Source organism: Euphorbia lathyris, chromosome 8, assembly GCF_963576675.1.
Source record: "Euphorbia lathyris chromosome 8, ddEupLath1.1, whole genome shotgun sequence".
NCBI lineage: Eukaryota > Viridiplantae > Streptophyta > Magnoliopsida > Malpighiales > Euphorbiaceae > Euphorbia > Euphorbia lathyris.
Window position 1 is genome coordinate 24,501,559 of NC_088917.1, and position 17,690 is coordinate 24,519,248.

Consider the following 17,690-nt stretch of genomic DNA (forward strand, 5'->3'; position numbering starts at 1 on the left):
CAGTGCTGCATCGAGCGTCTTGCACACGAATGGTGACGGCTTCATGGGCTACATGCAAGTTCAGATGGCAGAAAAGCACAAGGCAAAGACCTCGTTCACAACTGAGTGGGGAACGTACTGCTATAGGGTAATGCCGTTTGGTTTGAAAAATGCTGGGGCAACTTATCAACGGATGGCTACGGCACTGTTCCATGATATGATACACAAAGAGGTAAAAGTTTATGTGGATGACATGATGGTCAAGTCGGAGACAAGAGAGGGGAATTTCGCGGCACTTGAAAAGTTTTTGGCCCGAATTGCAGAGTTCAAGCTAAGGTTGAACCCGAAAAAGTGCTTCTTTGGCGTTTCATCGGGGAAAATCTTAGGCTATGTGATCAGTAACAAGGGAATTGAGGTAGATCCCGACAAAGTGAAGGCCATACGGGAAATGCCAGCACCCAAGAATGAGAAAGAAGTGAAAGGATTTCTGGGACAGGTTCAATATATCAGTCGGTTCATAGCACGACTCACTGCGATCTGCGAGCCGATCTTTAAGCTGCTACGGAAAGATCAACCCACGGTTTGGAATGATAAGTGCCAGCAAGCATTGAAGTGCGTCCGGAACTATTTGTCTAATCCCCCAGTTCTGAGACCGCCTAAACTTGGAAAACCGCTTCTCCTCTATGTAGCGATCGAGGAGCGATCTATTGGGGCAATGCTGGCCCAGGAAGGGGACACCGGTGTGGAGCACGTGGTGTATTATCTGAGTAAGAAGTTCCTGGAATACGAGCTTAAGTATAACATGATTGAAAAGACGTGCGTCGCAGTAGTATGGCTAACAAAGAAACTGCGGCACTATTTTCAATCTTACAAAGTGATCATTATTTCCCGGATGGATCCCGTGAAGTATCTGTACCGAACTCCGTCTCTAACAGGGAAGCTAGCCCGATGGTTGTTACTCTTGTCCGAATTTGACATCGAATATGTAACGAAGAAGGTTATTAAGGGGAGAGCCGTAGCGGAATTTCTGGCTAATCAGCCTCTGAACGCAGAAGAGGAGGAGATAAATTATGATTTCCCCGATGAGCACTTGAATGCAATAGAAGTTATACCGTGGAAAATGTTCTTCGATGGAGCGGTTAACTCAAATGGAGCCGGAGTAGGAGTGCTACTTATCTCACCAGAAGGAGAAAGGATCCCAATGGCAAAGAAGCTATCCTTCCCTCTCACCAATAATATGGCCGAATAAGAAGCGTGCATCTATGGGTTGGAGTCATTAGCAGCGCTGGGAGCATCATATGTTGAAATTTGGGGCAACTCAAAACTGATTATCGAACAAGCGCAGGGAAACTGGGAAGTAAGGGAAGAAAGGTTACACCCGTACCTAGACCAGCTAGGGGGGTTGGCACAAAGGTTCAGTGAGTGCCGCTTTTATCATATTCCTCGAGCGCAGAACTAAGCGATAGATGCTTTGGCCACGTTGGTGTCGGTATGGGATAATCCATAGAATATTGCCTCAAAGCCTCTGGTATTGAGGAGGTCTCACAAACCGTGCTCCGAAGATGTAATGTTTTTAGGAGTGGATGGAAAGCCTTGGTATTTCGACATCGTGAACTTCATGAAAAGTGGAACTTATCCGACAGAATTAGAGCTTAAGGATCAAGCCGTGATCAGAAGGTTAGCCCAGCAGTTCGTCATCCACAACGATTTGTTTTACAAAAGGCACACCGATGGTTTACAATTGAGATGTTTAGACGAGGGAGAAGGCCGTGAAGCAATGGAGTCAGTGCACTCGGGAATTTGTGGAGCCCACAAGGGAGGAGCAGTGCTAGCAAAATCATAAGGCAAGGCTTCTATTGGCTCACTATGGAAAGAGATTGCAATGAATATGCGAAGAAATGCCACGATTGTCAAATCCATGGCGATTATAATCACCTGCCAGCTATGGAACTGCACGTGTTGGCACCCGTTTGGCCGTTTGAAGCTTGGGGCATTGATATCATCGGTGAGGTGAGACCTAATGCATCAAATGGACACAAGTTCATCGTAGTTGCCATTGATTACTTCACCAAGTGGGTAGAGGCAGAATTGTTTAGTAAGCTAGGATCGAAGCAGATGAGAAAGTTTATTGAAAAGCATCTAATCACCAGGTTTGGGGTGCCTCACCACATGATCACGGATAATGGGATCCAGTTTCAAGGGGAAGTTAAAAGTCTCTTCCAAGAGTACGGTATTGAGCATCATAGATCGTCTCCATATCGCCCATAAGCTAACGGGATAGTAGAAGCGACCAATAAGAACCTTAAGAGGATTCTCGTAAAGACAGTAGCATCGCATCGGAATTGGCACGAGCAGCTTCCGCTCGCTTTATGGGTTTATCGCACGACGGTTAGAGCGTCAACTGGGGCAACGCTGTTCTCCTTAGTATATGGGGCAGAAGTGGTTCTGCCTATTGAGGTTGAGAAGCGGTCGCTGAGAATCACGGTAGAAGTAGAGATTCCTAAAGCAGAATGGGTGAAGAAGCGTTATGAACAGCTGGCATTGGTAGACGAGAAGAGGATGGAGGCCCTTTACCACATACAACTATATCAAAGGAGGATGGCCCGGGCTTTCAACGAAAGGGTTAAGGTCAGTCCTATCAAAGAAGGAGGCATGGTGCTAAAACAGATCCGAATGACGCGCACCGACCCTAGGGGCAAGTTTAGGCCAAACTGGGAAGGACCGTTTCTCATGAAGAAGATCCTAAGCAAAAGGGCGGTGAAACTAACCACGATGGATGGCATTTAGTTCTCCAAACCTACCAATCTGGATAGGCTTAAGAAATACTTTTCGTAAAAAAAAAGAGAAAGAAATAAAAATTCCCGATAGGTCGAAAACCCGCAAAGGGCGACCTATGCAACAATAAGGGACATCCCAATGGGTGAAAACCCGAAAGGGCGCTCATTTGAAAATTCCGGGATAATAAAAGGAGAGTTGAAAAATCGCTGGGATCTGAAAATCGAAAAAAGGCGGGTCCTGGTAACAGTAGTTGTATCTTGGACAATTATAAAAATAATGTATAAGCGGCTAAGTATTTCTGTTGTTTGTAAATAAATAAAGGCATGAATATATTTGAAGAGGATGATTGGAATTATTATGATCGACTGAATGCATGGTATTGTAAGTCATGAGTTATACATTTCTTTTCCCCACCACCAAATAAAAAGCCTACCCAAATATCTTTTTCACATATACCCGCCATACATCACGGTAGTACTAATAAAGTTGTAAACCGAAATAATGACGGGACTATCAATGAGAAGGAATCCCAAAGTCCCAAAAGCCCTCAAACGAATCAAAGCCTCCGAAGTAAGGTTCCCGCTCCTCGGCAACTCGACGGCTCTCCACCGCAATCCGCAAACTCCCCTCAGCAGCTCGCTAGGCTTCTATATCCACACGGCTCCTCTCCTCGGCTGCTCGGCCTCGCTCTTCCCAGTTGGAGCGCTCATCCTCCCTATCCCGACAACGACGTCCGATCTGAGCGTCAGCATCCAATAGCCACTCCCTTTGCCCAACCGCCACGTTCTCCTGTAATCTTCGGTCAATAGAATGGAGGTCTCCCTGTAAAGAAAATAGGAGGGAAGCAATGTATAAAAAAAAAGAAGAGAAAAAGAGAGAAAAATATTCATTCATAATCATGTGCATAGATATCACTACAGTAGGTCATACCATAAAAATATTCACCAGGTGATGGGCGTGACTCAAGTCAAGCCGCATGCAGAAATACTCGGATAGCTCCAAGAAATCCGTGCGAGTTTAGGCAGGCTCCGATAGGTAAATTAAAATTCGATCAATGGGCGCAGGCCCCGCTATGGACTGTGGTCTACGGCATTATCAATGGGCACAGGCCCCACTACGGACTGCGGTCTACGGCATCATCAATGGGCACAGGCCCCGCTATGGACTGCGGTCTACGGCATCATCAATGGGCACAGGCCCCGCAACGGACTGCGGTCTACGGCATCATCAATGGGCACAGGCCCCGCTACGGACTGCGGTCTACGGCATCATCAATGGGCACAGGCCCCGCTACCTACTGCGGTCTACGGCATTATCAATGGGCATAGGCCCCGCTATGGACTACGGTCTACGGCATCACCAACGGGCATAGGCCCCGCTACGGACTGCAGTCTACGGCATCATCAATAGGCACAAGCCCTACTACGGACTTCGGTCTACGGCATCATCGACTCCGGTCAAACGCAGACGATCCTGGTAAAAAGAAGCGACTGCGGTCACAAACTCTCGGACGAGTGATAAAGCCCAAATATCAAAGCGACTGCGGTCACAAACTCTCGGACGAGTGATAAAGCCCAAATATCAAAGCGACTGCAGTCACAAACTCTCAGACGAGTGATAAAGCCCAAATATCAAAGCGACTGCGGTAAAAAACTCTCGGACGAGTGATAAAGCCCAGCTATCATCAACAAAGGACGCCTGCAATCGATGTAGAGATTAGGGTCGAACGGTTGATTTGGAGATGCGCAAACGAAAGGACGCCTGCGATCGATGTATAGATTAGGGTCGAATGTTCGATTTGGAGATCTACAATACAAGAAAACGCATGCGATCGATGTAGAGATTAGGGTAGAACGATGGATTTTGAGATATGCAAAACGAAAGAGTACCTGCGGTCGAGATAAAGACTAGGGTCGCTAGAAAAAGCAAATTTACCTGCGGTCCAGATAAAGACTAGGGTCGCTAGAAAAAGCAACTTTACCTGCGGTCGAGATAAAGACTAGGGTCGCTAGAAAAAGGAACTTTACCTGCGGTCGAGATAAAGACTAGGGTAGCTGGAAAGAGCAATTTTACCTGCGGTTGATTTAGAGACTAGGGTAGCTGGAAAGAGTAATTTTACCTGCGGTTGATTTAGAAACTAGGGTAGCTGGAAAGAGCAATTTTACCTGCGGTTGATTTAGAGACTAGGGTAGCTGGAAAGAGAAATTTTACCTGCGGTTGATTTAGAAACTAGGGTAGCTGGAAAGAGCAATTTTACCTGCGGTTGATTTGGAGACTAGGGTAGCTAGAAAGAGCAACTTTACCTGCGATCGATTTAGGCTAGGGTCGCTAGATAGAGCTATATACATGCGGTCGATTTAGAGACTAGGATCGTCGGAAGGAGCGTTCGTCTGCAGTCAATTCAGAGGCAAGGGTGGGACAATCGAGGCGAAGATCGAAGATGAAGCCGGAGCATGCGGCGTGGAGATCAGGTATTCTTCCTCCTACTCTATATGTGTCTTTTATTTTAATATATTTCCATTGCATGTGCCGTGTTAGCAAAAAACGTTTTCAAAACACACACATCACTGTCAAAATAGAAAAATGGGGCAACTGTAGACACCGAGTCGGAGGACCTGTGACGAAAACCCGTAACAAGATGGTTGGAGTGGTTGATTCCGGGAGTTTTAAAGCAAAAATATATAATAATAAAAAGACGTGAGGTCAGTAGGAGTTGCGGTCGTCGAATGGACGGCTCGCGAGTGCTCGGCGATGTGGTGCGAGCGCCTAGCGATAATTGGCGCGCGCCCGACGACGGTTGGACGCACGCCCGACAGCGCGGGGCGCACGCCCGACGTCCGCTGGGCGCGCGCCCGACAGCACGGGGCACACGCCCGACGTCCGCTGGGCGCGCGAGGCGCACGCCCGACGTCCGCTGGGCGCACGCGCCCGACGGCCGTTGGGCGAACGCCCAACCTGCGTTGGGCGCGCGCCCAACCTGCGTTGGGCGCGCGCCCAACAAGAGTTGGGCGTTCGCCCAACTAATGTTGGGCGTTCGCCCCACACAAGTTGGGCGTTCGCCCAACATATGTTGGGCGTCCGCCCAACCTACTTTGGGCGACGCCCAATTTTAATCGGGCGTCGCCCAAAGTTTCCGGGGATCCATGCCTATATAAGGCACGGATCCCCATGCATTTGAGGGAGCATTTTTGGGAGAGCTTTCTCACTCTAGACATTTTTAGAGAGAGAAAGTGAATTTTTTTGAGAAAAATATTTTTTTTTTCTCAAAAAGTCCGAATTTCCTAAAAGTTAAATTTTTACTAAAAAAACCGAAAAACACCGGAAAATCACGATTCGCGGAATCAACCGACTTCGACTGTCAGATACCGATCTTGAGGTATTATCCGAGGACTAGACTCGTTTTATTTTATTTAATTTATTTTCCTTTATTTATTTATTTTTATGTTATAATTTTATTTATTTAGTTATTTATTTATTTATCACGTTTTATTTAATTTTTCGTATTTATTTAATTTTCGTCTCGTATTAAATAAACGTTCGGTTTTGTTTTAAAATAAAAACCTCGTTTTAATATCCCAATACGAACCGTGATCCGATTCAAAGGTAGTTCGGGATTAAAAAAAACGTTGCAATTATAAGTTTTGAAAATATTTCTAAATAACGTTTTAAAATAAAACATCGTTTTAGGAGTCCCCGTTATAGACTATGATCCAATTTGGGTAGTTCGGAGACCCAAAATGATAGAATAGATCTAATCTAAAGCTTTTGAATAAATCTGAAAACTGTTGGACTAACTCTGTAATTTTCCATTTTCTGTCACTAAAGGCTGTTTACCGACGGATTTTCCATCGGTAAAGCTGCTGAAATGTAAAAAATGCTGTTTTGGTCCTTCTTTCTCAACTTTTAGACTTTTGGTCCTTGTATATATATGTGTATAAATATGTAATGTATTTATGAAAATTATTTTGGGTTATATAACTATTAATTACATATTATTTATCTATCTACTTTATATTTTAAACTTAATTTATATCAATTTAGTTTTGTAAAGTAACATATTTGTACATGTATATAGTTTTTTTGGTTTATTTGAGTTATATTAGCCGTTATTTAAGGTGGGGTTTATTTTCTATATATTTATTATGTAAAACTATTTTGGGATGAATTTAACTTTCTTATTCATGGATTTTATTCTCTATTTTTACATTGTTTCTTAAATCAAAATCAAAGTGTATTTTAATTAGTATTATCTCTATTTTCACTCATATATATGTACTATTATTTTGTTTCTTATCATATATTTAACTTACATATACTATTACTATTTTTACCATTCTTGTATATATGTATAAATATGTATATTTATTTTCCTTTTAGGTTTTCTATATGTGTATATTCTATAAATATATTTGGGTTGATTTAGACTAAATTTCTTAATTGTTGTGATTAGAGGTTAATTGAGTGAAAAAAGGGAAAACAAACCACAAAAAGAGAGTTTAATTTGCTTATTTAAACTAAAAGTTTTTCTAGATATTCCCAAAGTGTAAATAATGTTTTCTTGTTGTTTTTAAATCGTTTCTAAAATATCACGTGTTGAAACCTTAATTCGTTCCAACGACGGATTAAGCGAACCTTGTAATTAAAAATCGTTTTCATTATAAATAATGAAGTTTTGAATTGTTTTCCTAACTAAATGGTTTTGTACAAAATAAATTGACTTGTATGCTTAATCACGTTTTTTTAGATTAAAAATGTTTGCTCAATGTTTTCAAACGCTCGAGTCGTTCCAACGGCGATTCGAGTGAACGTCATTAACGGGGTTTTGAAACGTACCTAAATCGTTCCAACGGCGATTAAGGCACAAACCATGTAAATAAACTCGTTTTGGGGAATGAGATTAGCTTAGAACTAGTGTACAAACTAAGGCATAAAATCACACCGTGAATAAATCAATTCTTTCTTCTCCCCCTCTCTCTCCTATGTATTTTAAATTTATGCAAAATGGGTGATTCTTTACTAAAGTGGCTTTTAAATGACATGCTCAAAACGGTTTCCAAAGCGAGAAAGAAAAGGTTTCAAATGAATTTTAAACTTAAAGAAATATGCGATTAGTCCGTTATCGCCTAACACGCTGAGTAGGAGGCCGGTGGTTCATAACCGCGCGATGTCGGGGTGCCTAGTAGCCTTTCTCCGGAAAGGAGCTAGCCTTCTCGGCTCGTACCTAAGTTTCCTGAACCCTCATCGGTCTCCCGCAAGGGATCGGTGTTCATTTTCCCATTCGTGGGTGGCGACTCTTCCATACTCCGAGCTCCGGTCCTGCCGAGCAGCTTGATTCCACGATTGGTTGCTTTCGGCGCCAATCACCGCTTCCCCCGGTCCGCCCGGGCGAGGCCGTTCGGCACCTTGGCTAATAGCGGGGCGTATTGATGCGTCCCCACCTAGGTTAGAGATGGGAACTCACTAAGGGATAAGTGTACCCCGTCGTTATCAAGTAATAAATTTTCGGTTTAAGTCCAGGTTATCGTCCACAGGATTTATTTCTGCAAGTACCGAGCTACTCGATCTCGGATGTTATCTAGGCTTAGGGGGTTTTGAGTTTGTTTGTTTTAATTAATCTACTCCTAGGTTGAATTATGCTAATCCTAGCTAAGTTATCTAATTCTAACTAAGTTATCTAATTCTAGCTAAGTTATTCTACGCCTAACTAAGTTACTCTACCCCTAATTGATCTTTCATTAATGAAATTATCCGAAGGAACATGGTATGAACGATAATAATGAAGATAGATTATCAAGTCTATTGAATAAAAACCTAATCTGAGTCACTTGTATTCAAGGCGATTAACCCTACTTACCCTCCTGAGGTTCCTAGCGCGTGATTCCCTAAGGCCGAAACTAGGTCTAAGGCTCAGTAAATTGGCGCTTAATCAACTAAGAGGTCGTCAATCTCCTAGGCTCTGACTAGGTCAGATTCAGCTCGCAATATGTGCCTACTAGATTTTGGGGCTTTTGAATGAGTTAAACCAATTGAATAAAGCGTAAGACAGAGATTAAACAAATAATCATAGAACAAAACAAGAGCTAAATTATTATTAAAGGCGAAGATAATTGTCACAAGATACAATAAGTCAAGTTCGACAACTGTATCAAAGAGTACAAACAAGGAAAGATAAAAGGAGATACAAAAATCCCTTTTAGGGAACCTGTTTACTCTGCAGCCGGTGACTTAATCTTAAGGACGGACCTTGATAATTCCTCAAGGAAGAGCTTTGAAGGAGCTTCAATGGAGGTTGAGGAAGATATGGAGAAGATGGAGAGGAATTACAAGGGGAGAGCTAAAATAATTTACAAAAACGAAAGATATCTAATTTACATTGGAAAAACTCTATTTATAGACGCGGCTCGGGCCCTTTTCTTGACCTAATTCGTGTCCTTATTGATGTAGGAAGTCGTGGGGTCCATCGTGGCATCGTGGGGGCGAAATTGGTCTTTTTGACGAATTCCCGCAGGTCTGCTCGGCGAGCAGGGCTACTCGCGACGAGCAGCCCCTGCTCGCCGAACAGGCGCCTGGCGGCCTGCTCGGCGAGCAGGCATAGTTCCTGGGCGGTGCCTGGGAAGTGCCTGGAAGGTGCCTGGGTGGTGCCGGGGCGGTGCCTAGGCTGCTCGCCGAGCAGCGCCCGGGCTGCGCGCCGATGCTCAATTCGCCGAGCGACTGCCGGGGGTCCCCGAGACACGATTTTTGCCTGAAATTGATCATGTTTTAACCTGCACACGCACATAAACTCCAAACAACATTAATCCAAGGGCTAAATTGACCCGCCAATCGCTTATTTGAGCAAACGCTTCGTTTGGTGCGACTTTTGACGGATCAATTAGCTTCAAAAGATAACAGAATTATAATATGCATGCCATTTTGGCCGTATTTGCCTAAATTGATCATAAAACGAGCCTAAACAACGAAAAGTAAATAAAACGTTTCCAATTTCTAACTAACTCACACAAAAGCATTTAAATGCGAGAATTGCTCGCTTATTAACAAAACAACGCTAAAACCCGTCCTAAAACCGTACCCAAAGATAGGGGTTTTTGACCCCTATCAAACCTCCTCGCACTTAAAACTTTACTTGTCCCCAAGTAAACTAAAAAAACTAAACCCGCAATCACAAGCAAGCTAGAAAACCTCCCGGTTTGACTAGGTGCTTGACACAATTTCGAGCATCTGTAATTACATGCATTCGGAAATACAAAGTAGAGACACGATATCCAAAAGCCGCATTTCAATTATCATAGGTCATAGTTTTAAGCAAAAGGACACATGTTCAATTAAACGAGCTTGAGGGGATCGCTAAGTAAAACACCTCACCATAGGTAGTTCACTCATTTCACACAATTTTGGTGGCTAAAGTGTTTACTCTCGGCTTATGTTCTTGCTTAGGATTACGTTGATTTTGCACGTTCATCCGCGTTCCTCTACTATGCTATATGATTCCGATGATATCAAAAATAGCCTCTAATTGGGGTTGTAATGTGGTTAGAGGGTTAAAGGTACAACAAGGGTTAATAGTTCTAGCGCTACAAAAACTAAGTTTAAATGGCTTTAGCAAATATGAAGTGACTGAGCTTTTTATTCATCCCTTATTATTTTCTTTTTGGAATGTTTTCTTGAGACGTTTTTTGATTTTTAAGAACTGGGGAATGAAGTTATGCCCTTTTGTTCGTCTCTTTTCTTTTCTTTTTCTTTCTTTTTTTCTGTTTTTCTCTTTTTTTTTCTTTTTGGGATAGTGATGCTCATTCACTTCTTAGCCTTTTGGCTTGCTACTGTAATGCCATAAACAAAGATAAAGCGCTAGAAGAAAACAAGGGCTCTATTTGAGCTTTGCATAGGAAATTGGGTTAAGTAGCAAACCAAGTTGTGGTTTGCAAAAACAGGTTAGAACGAAAGAAAAATCTATAAACTACAAAAATATAGGCTCAAAGGGGCTTCCTAGAGTGGATGAAAAAGAAAAAATAAGGTAAAGAAAATGGTTAATTCTAATGAGGCTGATTCATCGTTTATCATCTCAAACCATCGCATGTAGGTTCAACACAGTATTAGGTGCAAAATCTGTAATCTTCCACAAGTCAAAGCTTTCACACAAAAATGTCAAGAAAAAGAGCTTTTTGATGTTCGCTCTTAGGCTCAAATTCAACTCACAATTCTTTGGGTTTCAATTTTGTGTTTACTAGTTTTCCCCAAACTCAAGTTTAATGTCACATGCCTTCGATTCTTAAGTTATCTACCTAAGTAATGATTTTAGCATTTCTTCAAAAGTAGGGTCTAAATGCAAACCTTAGCTCATGCTTTTACAGATACAAGAGTTGTGTCCCACACCTAAACTAGTTGTCATGCAATTTTAGATTCGGTTCTCAGCCCTCAAAGACAAATAACGAAGTTTAGATTCGAAGGAGGTTCACGGTTTTAGGTCCTAAACATGCAAAACCTAAATAAAACCCGGAAAACGCAAAACTAAACTAGACACGACGCAACAAAAATTTAAAAATTATACAATTTTTGTAAGTTTGTCTACCCCTCCTCCTCACACTAAAAATATGCAATAAGTTCCAACATTGCATCACAAACCATAGAGTACAAGTGCAAAAAGTTAGGGTGGAAAAGACAAATTACTGATTTTAGCGCAATCGCCAAAAGCTTGACGATTTGCGGTGGCAAATTTTTTTTTTTATTATTATTATTTATTTATTTATTTCAGCTTCGTTCGAGAAAAAAATCCCGAACCGCTGCTTATCTCGGCCGAGCAGCGGGCTGGGCGCAGTGCCCAATGGCGGGCTGCGCGCCAGCGCCCAGCGGTGGGCTAGGCGCAGTGCCCAGCGGCGTGCTGGGCGCCAGCGCTCAGCGGCGGGCTGGGCACAGTGCCCAGCGGCGGGCTGGGCACAGTGCCCAGCGGCTGGCTGGGCACAATGCCCAGTGGCAGGCTGGGCGCTGTGCCCAGCGGCGTGCTGGGCGCCAGCGCTCAGCGGCGGGCTGGGCGCAGTGCCCAGCGGCGGGCTGGGCGCCAGCGCCCAGCTCGCGGCGAGCAGGGCCCTGCTCGCCGAGCTGGGCGGCAGTGCCCAGCTCGGCGAGCTGGGCCTCCTGGGGCCAAAAAAAATATATTTTTTTTAATTTTATTTTAAACCTGAAAACTTAAAAATAAAAAAAAATAAAAATAAAAAAAAATTAAAAAAATAAAAGAAAACTAAACAACTAAAAAAATATTTATTTATATTTTTTTTCTTTATTTATTTATTTTTTATTTTTTTTAAACGAACACTAAAAAAAACGTAAAAGAAAACTAAAAAGACTAAACTAAAAGATCAATGTATAATCTAAATAAAATAAACCTGAAAAGTTTTATTAAAACTTGGGTTGCCTCCCAAGAAGCGCTACGTTATAGTCGGTGAGCTCGACATAGAATTCCCGCCTAGGTGTATGCTGACATTCGCGTTAGGAATTCAAATTCCTGAATAAATAATCCGTACCTGCAAAATGGATTATCAGTTTCAAAGATTTTTATTGAAAACAAATGATCAAATTTAAATAAATTATGAAAAAGTTTAGCTTGCTCCCTTTTTGATTCTCTAGGTAGATCAAAGAGAATGAAAGTTTCTGGACTTGGAGCAAAACTGAACTCTTCTATCTTTGAATTCTTCTCTAGAGGCTCAATTTCAACTGATTCCTCAATTAATATTGAAACTTTTGGTTTCTCATAATTAGGGATCAGTTCTTCATTGTTAATGGGAGGAGATATTACCTTATCAACCCGACCTACCAAATTGGGTTCTTTATTTGATTCGTCCGCGGTTGAATCAACTAGGATCCCTTTTTGTATGCATAAATTTTTAATTGAGGCATACAAATCGTCAGTTTGATCTTCGTGAGTAGATAGAAAGTTAAGCAAATGCGTAATAGACTCCTTATTTCCATTGTTTCTAGCCATTTTCTCAAAAAAGAAGAATCATTAGAAATAACAATAAAAATTAAAAACAAATATTCACAAAAAGAAAAGTATAAAGGATTATATATAAACAAGTATAAACGATTATAAACAAAGGATAATAACAAGGAATGCCTAAACTAACAAATCGACCTTTGGTTCGATATTGCAGAAGAAATAAATCCCCGGCAACGGCGCCAAAAACTTGATGCGTCCCCACCTAGGTTAGAGATGGGAACTCACTAAGGGATAAGTGTACCCCGTCGTTATCAAGTAATAAATTTCTGGTTTAAGTCCAGGTTATCGTCCACAGGATTTATTTCTGCAAGTACCGAGCTACTCGATCTCGGATGTTATCTAGGCTTAGGGGGTTTTGAGTTTGTTTGTTTTAATTAATCTACTCCTAGGTTGAATTATGCTAATCCTAGCTAAGTTATCTAATTCTAACTAAGTTATCTAATTCTAGCTAAGTTATTCTACGCCTAACTAAGTTACTCTACCCCTAATTGATCTTTCATTAATGAAATTATCCGAAGGAACATGGTATGAACGATAATAATGAAGATAGATTATCAAGTCTATTGAATAAAAACCTAATCTGAGTCACTTGTATTCAAGGCGATTAACCCTACTTACCCTCCTGAGGTTCCTAGCGCGTGATTCCCTAAGGCCGAAACTAGGTCTAAGGCTCAGTAAATTGGCGCTTAATCAACTAAGAGGTCGTCAATCTCCTAGGCTCTGACTAGGTCAGATTCAGCTCGCAATATGTGCCTACTAGATTTTGGGGCTTTTGAATGAGTTAAACCAATTGAATAAAGCGTAAGACAGAGATTAAACAAATAATCATAGAACAAAACAAGAGCTAAATTATTATTAAAGGCGAAGATAATTGTCACAAGATACAATAAGTCAAGTTCGGCAACTGTATCAAAGAGTACAAACAAGGAAAGATAAAAGGAGATACAAAAATCCCTTTCAGGGAACCTGTTTACTCTGCAGCCGGCGACTTAATCTTAAGGACGGACCTTGATAATTCCTCAAGGAAGAGCTTTGAAGGAGCTTCAATGGAGGTTGAGGAAGATATGGAGAAGATGGAGAGGAATTACAAAGGGAGAGCTAAAATAATTTACAAAAACGAAAGATATCTAATTTACATTGGAAAAACTCTATTTATAGACGCGGCTCGGGCCCTTTTCTTGACCTAATTCGTGTCGTTATTGATGTAGGAAGTCGTGGGGTCCATCGTGGCATCGTGGGGGCGAAATTGGTCTTTTTGACCAATTCCCGCAGGTCTGCTCGTCGAGCAGGGCGAGCTGCTCGGCGAGCAGGGCTACTCGCGACGAGCAGCCCCTGCTCACCGAGTAGGCGCCTAGCGGCCTGCTCGGCGAGCAGGCTCCTGCTCGCCGAGCAGGCCTCTGGTGGCCTGCTCGGCGAGCAAGCACAGTGCCTGGGCAGTGCCTGGGCGGTGCCTGGGCGGTGCCTGGGCAGTGTGATGCTCGTAAAATATATAGCGGTTAATAGGACAAGTGTATCCTATTGCAGCAAGTAATACAGTGCTAAGCACAGGATCGAACCACAAGGACTATTTATCACAACTAGTCGGCCCAAGGTAGGAACACAATTGTTCGGAAGGTTAAATATGTGGTGGAGTGATTAAAGAGACAAATTTTCTAAAATAAAAGATAAAATCGTTTGACAGGGAAGAATTCGAATTAATTGATGACACAATCTAAGATGGGGATTCCCTTAATTGGATCCCATGTATGATTTACTGGGATTTAGTTTCATATCATAATGATAATTGACGGTAACCACCTAATTAACCACGTGGAGATTGTCAATCTCCTGTAGTCTATTCACATGCATTTGGTTGACGGCTTGATTAGGCATATAACCTAGGGCATGCAAAGCGTTAGGGTCTGTGGTGATTAAGGCTAAAGCCGTAGCCCAGCCACTAGCCCGCACTCCTAGTGGTCTCTAGCGAGGTCAGATTATGCTAATTCGGATTAGGTAGTTCCTTGGTCAGGTATCTACCTATCTAAAATCCTAAATTTGTCAGACTCAAGGCATTAGGTTCTGCTATGTCAGGCTAGTTGATCATCATCGAATCTCATTCTAGCAAACATCCTATCTCTGACAAATCTAGACATTAAGCTCGCATAATCTAATCAATTGGAAACAATCCAGTAAACTAAATCCCTATCATACATGGTTACGCAATCAATTCATCCCCATCCCAGATTGGATAGGGATTAGTTCATAATTAAACTGATCAAATCATTAAAGCACATATTATCAACAGGAATCATCATTAATTAAATAAATAAAAAGTAAGAGACAGATTGAGGAATTTAGAGATCTAAAACCCGGCTTTGTCTGATTCTGATTACAAAAAGGATAGCTGCTTTCCTTCCCGGTCTTCAAATAAATTAAAAAGCAATTACAATCAAAAGATCGAGAGGAAGAGAAGCCACACAAAAGAAAAAGAAAAAGGTAACCCCACAAAAGAGGCATAATGTTCTATTTATAATGCTAGGTGTGTTAGGGGGTATTTTGGACATTTTTCTGGCCAAAATTCGCGCCCTGGAGGTGATAAGACGCTGGGAAATTACTTCCCAGCGTCTCGTCTCGGCGAGACAGGATGTGTCTCGGCGACACACTGGGTGTCTCGTCGAGACACCACGTGATGGTCCCCTTTGGGAACCATCGGCTCGCCTCGTCTCGGCGAGACAGGATGTGTCTCGACGAGACGAGGGCCTGTCTCGGCGAGACAGGCACTGTCTCGGCGAGACAGGTGTTGAGAAAAGGCAGTTCTCTTCGAAAGTTATCTGTTTTGGTCCTTGTGCTTCCGGCATTTGCTCTAGCGGTCCCCGAACTGTCCGGAAATGCTCAAACCGTCCTAAAAACACCTGAAAATACAGAAAATGCCATAAATAACGGAAATTACTAATTCTAACTAAAAGACAACAAAATGATAATAAAACTGAAAGGAAATAAAGCAAAAGGAAGCTAAAAGGGGCCTAAAAATCCTATACAAATGGGAGCTATCACATTGCCTGGGCAGTGCCTGGGCTGCGCGCCGATGCTCAATTCGCCGAGCGACTGCCGGGGGTCCCCGAGACACGATTTTTGCCTGAAATTGATCATGTTTTAACCTGCACACGCACATAAACTCCAAACAACATTAGTCCAAGGGCTAAATTGACTCGCCAATCGCTTATTTGAGCAAACGCTTCGTTTGGTGCGACTTTTGACGGATCAATTAGCTTCAAAAGATAACGGAATTATAATATGCATGCCATTTTGGCCGTATTTGCCTAAATTGATCATAAAACGAGCCTAAACAACGAAAAGTAAATAAAACGTTTCCAATTTCTAACTAACTCACACAAAAGCATTTAAATGCGAGAATTGCTCGCTTATTAACAAAATAACGCTAAAACCCGTCCTAAAACCGTACCCAAAGATAGGGGTTTTTGACCCCTATCACGTATCATGGGATTTCTGCACCAAATAATGTTGCTCCATACTTGTGCTTTGTGAAATTACAAACTTGCCCTTGCTTGATGTCTATAAATAGGAAGCTCTTGAACTTCATTTGATACCAAGAAATAATTACACACTAGAGAGCAAACTATACTTTTTTTGTTATTTGTTGGAGTGTAGATTCGGTTTTTGTAGCTAAACTCTCCATCTTGAGAGCTTGTTCGGTTATTTCGGCATTCCATCAAAGTTCCGCTCCACCATTCGTCACCAAGCTCGAGAGCTCCACCTCCACGACCTAGGAGACGGCTTTGAGTCCGGTTAGCTAGTTTCAAGGGCAGATTCTCCCCTTTTACGTGCTAATTAGCTTGTACTCTTCCTATGTACTAGGCTTGGTTGTATTCCATTTATATACATTTCATATTTATAATTTCATGATTTATAATCGCTATTTCCCTTTACGTGTTAGTGTTTGCTACTTGTTTTGATATTGATAATTGACTATTGTGTAGGAGAACGCGATTTCCGACGCCATTCGGGCTATCTTTAGGGAGTTATATAGGTGTTGCCCTACCGGAAGTGACAAACCGGAAACCGTAGGAATTGACAAGCCACGGAACTTACGGGCCCTAGTTTCTAATTCCCCCGCTTTAGACACGCCTTGACTAGGAATCACGTAGTCTAAGTGCTTCACGGGTCGGTCTTATTATACTTAGTCGTATTTGCAAGAGTAATTTACTATCCGTATACATTTAGAGTCATTATTTATCGTGGTTATAACTTATCGATACTCATCCCACTTCATAGGGTTTTAGCTACACAAATTTGAGTCGCCAATAGTTAGGATAGTGTGTAGTTGTATCTTACTTCACCCCCAAAGTAATCGCCGCTTAAATAACATACGAAACCGAGTCGTCTAATACTTGTAATTATAAATCCCGTGGATTCGATACCCGGTCTTAACCGGATTATTACTTGATACGACGGGGTACACTTGCCCCTAAGTAGTCGTAGTGTCTAGTAGAGCTCAGAACATTTAAAAGATCACATCCATAGCACATTCACCGCAATACACATTGAATCGTCGTAAGAAAAGCTCACACTAGGCTTTACGCCATCAATGTGCCATATAAAACACTGCTTGAAGTTGGTTGCTGAGTTGGTGCAGTTGATTTTAGGGTAGAGGAAATTTGTCAGTATGTAATGGGCCATCTTTTGATTCTGACCCATGGAAGTGCTTGAAATTTCACCTACATGACCCTCAGGTTTGCAGAAGGTCTGAACGTAGTCGGTTTTGGTATGGTCACCAGATTTACGAAGTATAGCTCCTTCATTTTTCAGCTTGAACAGGGAGGCTAGATATGCTGGGTTGATGGAGATGTTCTTTCCTCAAACATGAGTTGCTAGGTAGTTCCTGTTATCATTGGCGACTTTTAGGTTGGCGTAAAATTCTCGTACCAACTCAGGGTAAGTGGGATCC